General features: G+C 48.5%; 1 pseudogene; it reads right to left on the minus strand.

Annotated features, from left to right (window-relative positions):
- The window catches only part of LOC118782315, a 244,529-nt pseudogene extending 232,192 nt beyond the window's left edge, over positions 1-12,337 (minus strand).
- Between the last annotated feature and the right edge of the window lie 286 nt (positions 12,338-12,623).

The raw sequence follows: 12,623 nt of genomic DNA on the forward strand, positions 1-12,623 counted from the left end.
CTGCTGCGCTTTTGTCCTAACAGCCGCTTGATGAAGCCAAAGGGGTCAGCTAAGAAGGAGCTTCACCTCCTAGCTCTCTCCATCCTCCATCTCCTGTGCCCTTCAGCCCTTCACAGCGCCATGCGCTTCTTTCTGATGGTGTGTCGGAGCTCAACGAGAGGTGGCTTCTCCTCAGCTGCTACCATGAACTGTTTTGCCAGTATCCGCAGCTCTTTCCGCAGTTGATGGATCTTGCCTGCCCTGCAATTCTTGATGTAGGTGGACTTACCTATCTTACGCTCCTCGACACCGCACCTCTCAGCCCCGAAGCTTATGATGATGGTGGTTAGGTTTTGGAGCCGTCCTTCTACATCTCCCTTTGCCGTTGCATTGATGATTCTGGATGCATCCTCATCAAACTGTTGCCACAGCCTGTGCTGCTTTGCTGGAGGCCACTTTATCCGATGATGCTGGACTACTATGCTAGGGATTGGGGTGCTGAGCATGTGGAGGTTCTGGGCTCTGTGGGGTGTCTCCGGGCCGGGCTCCTCCTGCATCTCACCAGGCGTTGGTCCTGAGCGCTGTGCTACAGTCTCCTGTGCCATGAATATGAATATAATGTAAGTAGCCTACGTTGCAAGCTTAACTTTTTGTGGTGTTACACCTGTTAGGCTATATGTCGTCAGATAAGTAATAATTAAAAATGTACATGAAAATTCAAAATGTAAATGAATAATAATGAATACTTTTTTTATGAATAAAAACATTTTCTGTGAGAAACAATTCATAGTTTAATTATAGATGTCATACATTTTTAGATTTCAGTCATTTACATGTAATGGAATTACAAAGGATCATAATCAAGTCAATTAATTATCAGTGAATACATATAATCCCCAGCGCGGTCCACCAACATTACAGCCGTCTCTGTCAGTGCTCCGCCTCCTTAGCTGTCGTGCTTTTGTTTTCCTTGTGTTTTTCCTGCCCCGCTCCCCGCCCGGTCTCCGCCCGCCTGATTGCCTGCACACCTGCTTTCCATCCCCTCGTCTGCCCTGCCCTATATGTTCCCTGCTTTTCCCTGTCCTGTTGCTAGTTCGTCACAGTGTTTTTCGCCTGTTTCGTCCCCGCGTTTGCTTTATGCTTCTGTCTGCCTGTTTCCCGTTTTTCGACCCTGCTTGTACCCTGACCTCGTTTTTGCCTGCCTCCTTGCCTCGTTCGCTTGATTGCCTGCCTGTCCGGTTCCCCCGACCTTGCCTGCTCCGATTTCCCGATCCTCGTTTTGTCCACGGACTGTCTCCCGGTTTTCGACCCTGCTTGTTTTCGGATTAGCGATTTGCCTGACGATTCCATTAAAGACGCACGGAACCCGACGCTCCCGTGGTCCGCGCCTGAGTCCCTGCCTGAGCCCCGACAGTACGAACTAGCCACCATGGACTCAGCGGACCTACCCCAGCTGCGGGCTGCACTGGAGCTGCAGGGCGCGTTGTTGGGGGGGCACCAATCCCAGCTGGGAACCATCGGCCGGTCCCTGGAGGGCCTCGCTGCCAGCCTCGCCAGCGTCACGTCCCAGCTGCAACAGTTGCAGCTGAGCCAGGGTAATCGCCTCTCGCCGCCTGCGGCAGCTCCCCCACCAGTTTCACCAGTACCCCCGAGCCGGGAGCCCCGTCTGCCTCCTCCCGAGTCATACGCGGGGGATCCAGGAACCTGTCGGTCGTTCCTCTCCCAGTGCTCCCTGGTTTTCGAACTGCAGCCCTCCACGTTTCCCACGGACCGGGCGAAGATCGCTTACGTCATTACCCTGCTGACGGGACGTGCCAGGGAGTGGGGCACTGCGGTCTGGGACGCCAGCGTTTCTTTCTGCCAGTCCTTCACAGCCTTTGCTGAGGAGATGAGGAAGGTCTTCGACCGATCCAGACATGGTCGCGAGGCTGCAAGGGAGATGCTCAGGATTCGCCAGGGGCGCCGGTCAGTGTCGGATTTTGCGATAGACTTTCACACTCTCGCTGCCACCAGTGGCTGGAATACAGCGGCGCAGTACGACGCCTTTCTTCACGGCCTTTCGGAGTCCATCAAGGACGAGCTGGCCACTCGGGAACTGCCGGCCAGCTTTGACGCCCTGGTGGATCTGGCCATCCGTGTCGACCAGCGCCTGTCGCAGCGGTGCCGGGAGAGAGGAGCCAGTGGATTGCTGAGCCCCTTCAAAGAACTGCCCGCACCGGTTGCGCGTAGCCCCGCCATTCTGCTGCCTACTTCCCCGGAGCCGTTGCAAGTAGACCGCACTCGCATGACTCGCCTGTCCCCTGCCGAGCGACAGAGGAGGATTAGCGCCGGAGCCTGCCTGTACTGCGGTCAGCCAGGGCATTTCGTGGCGACCTGCCCTGTTAAAAGCCAGCGCTCACCCGTAGCAGGGGGAGTACAGGTGAGCGTGACCCCTTTAAGCCAGTCCCCTGAGATCCGCCCCCTGTTTTCGGCCACTCTGCTCATCGGGGGTCGTTCCCATGCTGTCTCTGTTTTAATCGATTCGGGGGCCAATGGGAGTTTCATTGATGCCGGCTTGGCGGCCCGATTGCAGCTGCCCCGTATCCCGCTGCACTCGCCGCTAGAAGCCCACGCCATCACCGGGGCCCCTCTGGTCCGCATCACCCACGCTACCCCCCCTGAGCTTCCTCATCTCCGGCAACCATCGCGAAGAGATCGTGTTGCACGTGCTAGACACCCCACAAGCTTCCGTGGTCCTGGGCCATCCCTGGCTAGCTCAGCACAACCCCCACGTTGACTGGCAGGGCAACAAGATTCTGGGTTGGAGCCCGTTCTGCCATTCTCACTGTCTTCGCGATGCTCTGACTCCGGTGTCACCTGACGCCGCCGCACCCGAGGAATTCCCGGACCTGTCAGCAGTGCCGCTGGAGTACCTGGACTTGAAGCCAGTCTTCAGTAAGTCCCGCGCCACCTCGCTTCCTCCGCATCACCCCTACGACTGTGCGATTGATCTCCTGCCCAGCTCCTCACCCCCGAGGGGGCGCCTGTACTCCCTGTCTCCGCCGGAGAGGAAGGCCATGGATCGCTACATCCGGGAGTCCCTAGCCGCCGGGATCATCCGCCCGTCCTCCTCGCCTGCCAGGGCCGGGTTTTTCTTCGTCGGTAAGAGGGACGGCTCTCTCCGTCCCTGCATTGATTACCGGGGTCTCAATGCCATTACCGTTAAGAATCGCTACCCCCTACCGCTCCTGTCCGCTGCTTTTGAGTCGTTGCAAGGGGCCACCGTCTTCACCAAACTCGACCTCCGCAACGCTTACCACCTGGTCCGTATCCATGAGGGAGACGAGTGGAAGACTGCCTTCAACACTCCATCCGGGCACTATGAATATTTGGTCATGCCGTTCGGGTTAATGAATTCCCCAGCCGTGTTTCAGTCTCTGGTAAACGATGTGCTCCGGGACATGCTGAACCGGTTTGTCTTCGTTTACCTGGACGACATACTCATCTTCTCCCGCTCCCTGTCCGAACACGTTCAGCATGTCCGTCGGGTTCTCCAGCGCCTGCTGGAGAATCACCTGTATGTCAAAGCGGAGAAATGCGAATTCCATCGGAAGACCGTCTCCTTCCTGGGTTTCGTGATCACAGCGGGAGAGATCCAAATGGACCGGCAGAAAGTGCGAGCAGTAGAGGAGTGGCCTCGCCCCACTTCCCGTCGAGAGCTGCAGCGCTTCCTCGGCTTTGCAAATTTTTACCGCCGCTTCGTTCGGAATTACAGCACGGTAGCGGCTCCCCTCACTGCTTTGACGTCGGTCAATAGGGCTTTTACCTGGTCCCCGGGAGCCGAGGAGGCATTCTGCAACCTGAAGGGCCGCTTCACCTCAGCGCCCATTCTAACCCAGCCCGATCCTGCCCGACAGTTCGTCGTGGAGGTGGACGCCTCGGACGTGGGAGTGGGGGCCGTCCTTTCACAACGCTCCGCTTCCGACAACAAGCTCCGCCCATGTGCTTACTACTCCCACTGTCTTTCACCCTCTGAGCGTAATTACGACATCGGTGACCGGGAGCTACTCGCTGTTAAACTGGCGCTGGAGGAGTGGAGGCATTGGCTGGAGGGGGCGAAGACGCCGTTCCTGGTGTGGACCGATCATAAGAACCTGGAATACATCAGGTCGGCTAAGCGTCTGAACCCCCGACAGGCCCGCTGGTCCCTGCTGTTTTCCCGGTTCGACTTCACTCTGTCCTACCGACCGGGGACCAAGAATGGGAAACCCGATGCTCTGTCTCGCCTGTTCGCGCCAGCAGACGAGATCCAGGAACCCAGCACCATTTTGCCTGCCCGATGCGTGGTCGCAGCGGCGCAATGGGACATCGAGACCATCGTCCACGCCGCTCTCCGGACCGAACCGGGTCCTAGCTCCTGTCCCCCTAATCGCCTCTTCGTTCCTCGTTCTGTCCGATCCCAGGTCCTGCAATGGGGACACTCGTCCAGACTCGCCTGCCATCCCGGCGCCCGACGTACAGCAGTGTTCATCAGTCGGCGGTTCTGGTGGCCCACCATTAAAGAGGACGTCCGCAGCTTTGTTTCTGCCTGCTCGGTCTGCGCCCGGAACAAGACGCCTAACCAGCCGCCTGCTGGTCTGCTGCAACCCCTGCCGGTTCCCCGACGACCCTGGTCCCACATTGCGCTGGATTACGTCACCGGTCTGCCCCCATCTGATGGTAACACCACCATCCTCACCATCGTTGATCGGTTTTCCAAGTCCGTCCACTTCGTTCCACTCCCCAAACTCCCCTCTGCCAGAGAAACCGCCCAACTGCTTGTACACCACGTGTTCAGGCTGCACGGGCTGCCCACTGACGTGGTGTCTGATCGGGGTCCCCAGTTCACCTCTCACTTCTGGAGGGCTTTTTGCAGGCTGCTGGGCGCCACGGTCAGTTTGTCGTCCGGGTTCCACCCCCAGTCCAACGGCCAAGCCGAGCGGGCGAACCAGCAACTGGAGACTGTGCTGCGGTGTCTCACCTCCCAAGAGCCGTCAGCATGGAGCCAGCAACTGCCATGGGTGGAATACGCCATCAACTCCCTGCCCTCGTCGTCGTCGGGACTGTCTCCCTTTCAGTGCTGTCTAGGTGACCAGCCCCCCCTGTTCCCAGCCCAGGAGGAGGAGGTCGGCGTCCCCTCAGCGGCTGCATTCATCCGGCGATGTCACCGCACCTGGAGGCGTGCGCGGCTCGCCCTGCTGCGAGCCTCAGCCCAGACTAAGCGCTTCGCCGACCGCCGCCGCTCCAAAGCCCCCCGCTATCGCCTGGGTCAGCGGGTGTGGCTCTCCACTAGGGATCTTCCCCTCAGGACAGACTCCCGCAAGCTCACTCCTCGCTTCATCGGGCCGTTCCCTATTGCCAAGGTGATCGGTCCCGCGGCGGTCCGCCTTAAGCTACCGCTCTCTCTCCGCCGCATACATCCCACCTTCCACGTCTCCAGGATCAAGCCCGTCGTCCGTAGCCCCCTCTGCCCGGCTCCGCGGGCTCCTCCACCTCCTCGCCTGATCGACGGGACAAGGGCATACACTGTGCGCCGCCTGCTTAAGGTTAGGCGACGGGGGCTCCAATACCTGGTTGACTGGGAGGGCTACGGCCCCGAGGAGAGGTGTTGGGTCCCGGCCAGGGACATCCTGGATCCTGCCCTCATCAGGGACTTCCACCGCCGGCATCCTGGCGCACCCGCTAGGACGCCTGGGGGCGTCCGTAGAGGGGGGGGTACTGTCAGTGCTCCGCCTCCTTAGCTGTCGTGCTTTTGTTTTCCTTGTGTTTTTCCTGCCCCGCTCCCCGCCCGGTCTCCGCCCGCCTGATTGCCTGCACACCTGCTTTCCATCCCCTCGTCTGCCCTGCCCTATATGTTCCCTGCTTTTCCCTGTCCTGTTGCTAGTTCGTCACAGTGTTTTTCGTCTGTTTCGTCCCCGCGTTTGCTTTATGCTTCTGTCTGCCTGTTTCCCGTTTTTCGACCCTGCTTGTACCCTGACCTCGTTTTTGCCTGCCTCCTTGCCTCGTTCGCTTGATTGCCTGCCTGTCCGGTTCCCCGACCTTGCCTGCTCCGATTTCCCGATCCTCGTTTTGTCCATGGACTGTCTCCCGGTTTTCGACCCTGCTTGTTTTCGGATTAGCGATTTGCCTGACGATTCCATTAAAGACGCACGGAACCCGACGCTCCCGTGGTCCGCGCCTGAGTCCCTGCCTGAGCCCCGACAGTCTCGTCCGCAATGTTTTTCAGCTTTTTACCCTCAAAATTACCTGTGACGTCTACAGCTGCACTTCCTTATGGGATATAGTGGGCGAGGTAGACTGGTCTGATGCATACTGACGATATTTTTTCAAATCAGTACGTCATCCGGTTATCTTTGGCGTACTGGAAATTCCATTTCGTTCACATGCTGCATAGGCTACTACAGACTACATTTGGTCAAAATCAGTATACACTGGTAGTATAGTATGCGGTTTGTAATACAAGCCAGTATCCGCAGCGTTTTTAAAGCACCCACAATCCTATGCGCACGTACAAGAGTCTTTTAAAAATGGTGCTAAATGAAAGTGAAGTGACATAGGTGCAGTATGCATTTAAATGTAAGGGTCTTCAGTGTCCTTGTAAATTTGTTGTCACCGTAAATCTGTTATCATCATAAATGTGTTCCATGAAAGTAAAGCAAAACGTTTTAATGCAGGTATAAATTGCTAATTGCTATTAACAATTAGCTAGATACCTCGCGAGGTAGGCTAACTGAAGCTGTCATTGCATAGGCTAAGTTTGTTAGCTGGCTTGCTGTTACTGCCTTCACACATAACATTTGTGTTTGAGATGGAAACACCCAGTAGCAGTTTTATCTGTTTAATTAATAACAGTGTAAATGTAGAGGGGTGCGCTAGTACATGACATTCTTGCCTCACACACAACACATACAGATAATAACACAAGGAAGACTCATACACAGTAGTTCATTAAATTCATTTTATTGGGTTTATTTACTAAAATTTCCATTTGATAAAACCACGTTAAAAAAGTGTCCAAGAGCGAAGACTGTGATAATTTTGCCAGTTGTCTTTATTGTCATTATGATCTGTGGTTTCACTGTAATCCATTGGCATAGTGTTTTCACATGAAGATCCAGGTCCGTAGGGGGCGCTCCGAGAGTGGTGGGATAGGGAAATGGATGGTGGCTTGCTCGCAGAATAAACTGCGAGAGAAAGCAAACTCCACAAAGTTGATTGTGTCTCGTTTAATCCCATCACAGGTCTGTTAAAATACATATTTTCGTTAAACTAAGCTGTTGGTTTAAACCCCAATGATGTATTGAAGAGTTATATCCGATTTGTGTTGAGAAAAAACAATGTAGCAAGCTTTAAAACTGAGTTTTTGTAAAGTTCATAATGGCGCTAAAACTAGCCGCCACGGCAGGGAGGCTAGCTCCGGTCATTGAGTTTACATGAGTTAGAGGGAATTCACGCGTATATCATTGTAAAAGAAGATAAATGAGATGCATATCTAACGATGTGTAAATAGTTTAAATGGTAGCAGTTGTAACCGATTAGGAGGCTTGGTTATGTCAAGATGATATCGCTATGCATGGTGAAAAAAATCACTAAAAATGTCATAATGAAGTGAATGCATTAATCGTATGCCTAAGAAAGCTATGTTTAACAGTATGAGAAGTAACTACCCTGAAAATGGTCTGATTACAGTTTAATTCATTTAAAAGTAAGCACATTGGAGATGGATTTATTATTGTTCAGTTGATTTGGTACAATCTATCTCATTGGTTTTGATACATTCTGTGCTTTATAGTAGTCTTGTTATGTGTATCTGAGACTGATCACAAATGTATTGTTTCACCTCAGTATTCTTTTCAAAACTATGTCAGTGTGAAGAGTCACATTGTGACATTATGGGAATGAGTTACAGTGTTAAATTGACAGGTTGTCATGTAAAGTGAATAGTTATGTCTGGAACACTGCATTTTTGAGAATTCATCATTCATTAAGAAGTAATCATTGTTATGATGCGAGAGAAAGCAAACGCCACAAAGTTGATTGTGTCTCGTTTAATCCCATCACAGATCCACGCTCGCACCCGGGCGTGGTGTTAACATAAAATATATGCATTGCTGAAAATTTTAAATTGATGTGTTTATCAAGTGTAGCTGCAGGATTCATAGTGCAAGTGTAGCTGCAGGTAGTGCAGGTGTAGCTGCCCGCCGCCCCCCACCAGCGGCTGAAATATGTCACTACATTGAGTCTAAAATAGGTCCAAAATTAATCGAATTAATTATGCTTTGTGATTAATTAATCTAAATTAATCTCATATATTAATATTTGCAGTGAGAAGCATTTAAAAATATTTTAAAATATTCCTAGTTAGCCTGCAGATGGCAGGCTATCTAGATAGCTAGCAAGCCTACCATATATCTGGCCAGTCCATGTATGCTAAAAAGTAGCTCGCTTGCCTGTAGTGGGCTATGATTAAAAGTGGCTTGCTTGCCTACCGTGTATGATAAAAAGTAGCTGACGAGTGTGGTGGCTTTCCCCCTGGTCTGGGCCAGGTGGACTGAGGGTCTTCCTCCACACTTCGGTGTCTTCTGGAAATAATAAGTTCTTACAGAGTCTGATGTAAGTTAAGGTTTTGGTTTATTGCATATGGTGATCAATCACATACAGTAAACCAGGTTGGTCCACGGAGCAACAGGTTACAATGCATTCACAAGCCTATCCCCAAGCATTCTGCCCCTCCCCTGGTCTGCATCCCTCTTTTATGCTTTTTCCCCACTCTTCCTATTCCAGCCCCTAATTTCCAGCTCCTCCCAGGCTCCCCCTTCAAGATCTCACCATCCACAATTGATACACCATTATCTCCTGACCCGCTGCATTCACCCCGCCTGGAAAGCCCCACAGATTCCATAATCATTAATTATTTTTTTAAACATAGTACTTCTAGAATTTTCCCATTATTTCCAACTCCACACCTGGGTGATTTTTTAAATAACTAAATAGTACAGGTTCTAATTTATTTTTAAGTATATATGTGTGAAATGTTACCATTATGTCCAGGCCCATGGCTGGATGATTTTTTAAAAAGGTTAAATAATCTTAAAAGTTCTGGCTTGACAGTGGCGCTATAGACCACAAGAAGGCACACAGATATCCATGTACCATAAGTTACAAAGTAAGACCTGCTGTGCACCAGACTGTGAGAAGGCATGTAGCAGTAAGATCCCATGACACCAAACTGACGCCATCGTGTATCATTAACTACACACAGGCTACAAAGTAAGGCCTGCCAGTGCGAGAACAGCCATGCAGAAAAAAGAAGTATTGAACCCTGCAAAAAGGGGGGCCACTAGCTCAGCATTATGATGGGTAGCTATGACAAACTGCAGTAAACCCATGTACAGTTCACAAGCATTAGATGTCAGCTAGACTAAAGCAGGCTACCAGCTCTTATACTTTAGATGTGTGACTCCTAAAAGATAATATAAAACTACGGTGGGATGCATATGTTAAAAGGAGGCAAAAATGTGCTGACGCCGCAGGGGCATGCCAGAGGGAGAAGATACAATAAGCGAAGGTGGCGTGACTGTGAAACAATAGGAGAACGTGGCATGACTATGAAAAAGCAACATAGTGCACAAAGGTTCTGGGGTGACCTCCAGGGAGGGGCAATGCTGAAGGCAGTGTTCCTTCTCCAAGGTCACATATTCTGATACCAACTGTCCTGCAATAATTCCACAGGAACTGTCCACTTAAAACAAATAAAAGTTTCATTAAAAGTTTAAAAGTTTTAAAACCATCAAGTATTAAACCATGATTACTTTTCAGCAAGTATAGAGGACTGCAAAAAAAGAGAAAAAAATGCAGTAAAGATAAACAATGATGTTTATTAAGCCACAATACACACAATGGTGTAATAGATTCTAAGGTAAAACGTCAGTGTACCTGCAGCTGGGTTAACACTAGAACAGCCAGGAGGTCCTTTAGACTGCCCATTTTTCTGAAACAAAAACTCTGCCACTGTGAAATTAAATGTTTTTAACATACTGACATTGTTGGAAATAAAATACATTTTATTTAAAATAACAAAATCACAATAACAGTATTGCTTCCAAATCCAATGCCTATTTACACTTCAACTCATTGAATGCATCAAAACTACAAACAAATAGCTGGTGATTGCAAGAATGTTACCCATTAACATTAAAGAAATTGTCACATTTCATGAGAACAATCATAGCTTATCTAGTTGAGAAATCAACATCAATGATCATATTTTACCATGGTCAGAAGTGAAACAATGCACTACTTCTAATCATTTCCTCTCTTCTCATTTGAAAGACAATTTTACCAGCATTGCAAATTGGTTGAATTTCGAAGTCTCTGGTTGGTCTATAGAACAGAAAAATGAGATCCAAAAACATCATATGTGCTTACCACGTGAGCTGTAGATTTTTGACCTGCTAGCCCTCTTAGTCTTCTTTTTGTGACCTCTTCTCCTCTTCTGAGGAATGTCACCATCGGATGACTCTGAAGAGAAGGAAGAAGTCAGGGACTCCTCATCAGTGTCACTGGTGCTGCTGTCGGTGCTCGTGTCCAAGATTTTCTTTACTTCCTTTTTTGCCCTTCTGTCTAAGAAAACAATTACACATTTTGAGCTGTTTGCACTTGCAATACTGTGTTTGATTTTTATTTATGAGTCATGACCTTCAGTCCAAAGATAGGCATTCTTGGCCATATACATTTAAGGTATAGTCATATCCATTAATGATATGTCCAATACAATATATGAGGCAATCCTAGTTTTTCCCTTATATTAATATAATCTTCTCCAGCCACTTGATTCTTGTTAAGACTACCTACTAAATACATCAATAAAGGAGTCTGATAGTATTGGCAGGCCGCTGCAACCATTACTACATTGGGTTTGGGAATAATGAAAACTATACCACTATAGTTACCACTATATATTACTTGTAGTCTGTTTTAGTTAATGTCCTGTCTACCTTCCTATTGTGTTAGAAAATGGCTTGTTTTACTTCATAACTAACTTATTATCCATTGAAAACCATACAGTTAGCTCCTGTAGGGGGAGGAGTGCCAGAGAGGGAGGGAGGGAGGGAGAGAGAGAAGCCCATACTGTGAGAAGAAGTTCCCGTAGTGGGACAGATGCTAGAGAAAGAGAGAGAAAGGGGTGTAGATTCCAAGAAGAATCTTGTTTGGGTCAAATTTGATCCACTGTTTAAACTGTCCATGAGCGATTAACTGAGTGACCTTAATCTACTAGTTTCTGCCCACAGCACTGGCTGCTACCAACACAGTTAACACAATAGAAGGGTTAACCCACCCCCTCCTCTCTTCGTGGTCTCACACTCATATGTGAACTCAGTATAAGTTAATGCAGGAGTTAATACTAGCTTGGTGTGTCGGCTAGTTAAAAAATTCATCTTGTTCAGTAATTTCTAAATTCTTTAATAAAACAAGTTGATAAGAGCTAAAAAGCTAAATTTTTCTTACTTGACAGTTTTGTGACAGTTTGATGGAGAAAATCTTGTTCCTCTTCAAGTGCCTTTATTTTCTGAGCCATGAGCCAACATCAGCTTGTCTTTTTCCCCCAAGGAGGAAGACTCATCATCCTGTCCTTTAAAATCAATGTAAGATCATCACCAGATTTTTTTTTTTCATGAACAAGTAATAGATCAACAGTTCTATTACATAATTTTCATATGCCCAAACAGTACAAACATTTCTTCTGTTTCAAACATGATGTACCACAACACAATGGGTTTTCCTTGTGTAATATGGCCAAAGGGTGGCCATCAGTGCCATACCAAGTATTTATTTCCCCATTTATGCACAGTGGAACGAGTGTGATTGGGTGTTGTAGTTTTGGTTAAAGGGACACAGATGAAAATGTGCTTGCACAAAATGAATGTTGACATACTGACATTTTAAAAATTAGGTCGGTGAGAGCTTCATAATGCTGGTTTTAGTAAGTTTTCGGTATCTCACCCAGCCCTACGGTGAACACAGAAAAATGGTGCGGATTTCACTTGATCTGAAACAAGCTAGCTGCTCACATCAATATGGGTAACCCCGAGGAGGCTACATATGGCTGAAGTTACCATAGGTTTGCTTTAATCAGAGCCCTAGTCTGTATAAGGTCTCAGCTAGAGCAGCTTATCTCAAATTCAAAATGCACTCATTCTGTTTAATTCCCCATTAAGTAAATGCAAACTCACCTGCTTCTGGAAATGCCACTGTAATAACAGAAAGGTTATTGTCGCAGTCTGCTGTGGAAAAATAACTACATTTGTATCATAGCATAATAATTTAAAATTTCACCCATAGCCTATCTGGATACATTTTTCCTCCTCTGAATGGGCTGTGGTGCATCACATGATAAACAGTCACCAACAGTTTTCTTTTTTACTTATAGTTAGCTATCCAAACAAAAATGACAAAACCCCACTGTTTAATGTCTTTCAATTAAAAGTACCTAATGTTAGCTAGCTAATAGCAAAATAAAATAAGAATGGACTAAAAGTAGCAAGAATAGCTAACATTAGGACCATAACGTTATAGTTAATAGTTCTGGTTACCTTCTTTACCCTGGTGTTCTTCATCAATTTGTT

This window comes from Megalops cyprinoides, chromosome 8, assembly GCF_013368585.1.
Source record: "Megalops cyprinoides isolate fMegCyp1 chromosome 8, fMegCyp1.pri, whole genome shotgun sequence".
Classification (NCBI taxonomy): Eukaryota; Metazoa; Chordata; class Actinopteri; order Elopiformes; family Megalopidae; genus Megalops; species Megalops cyprinoides.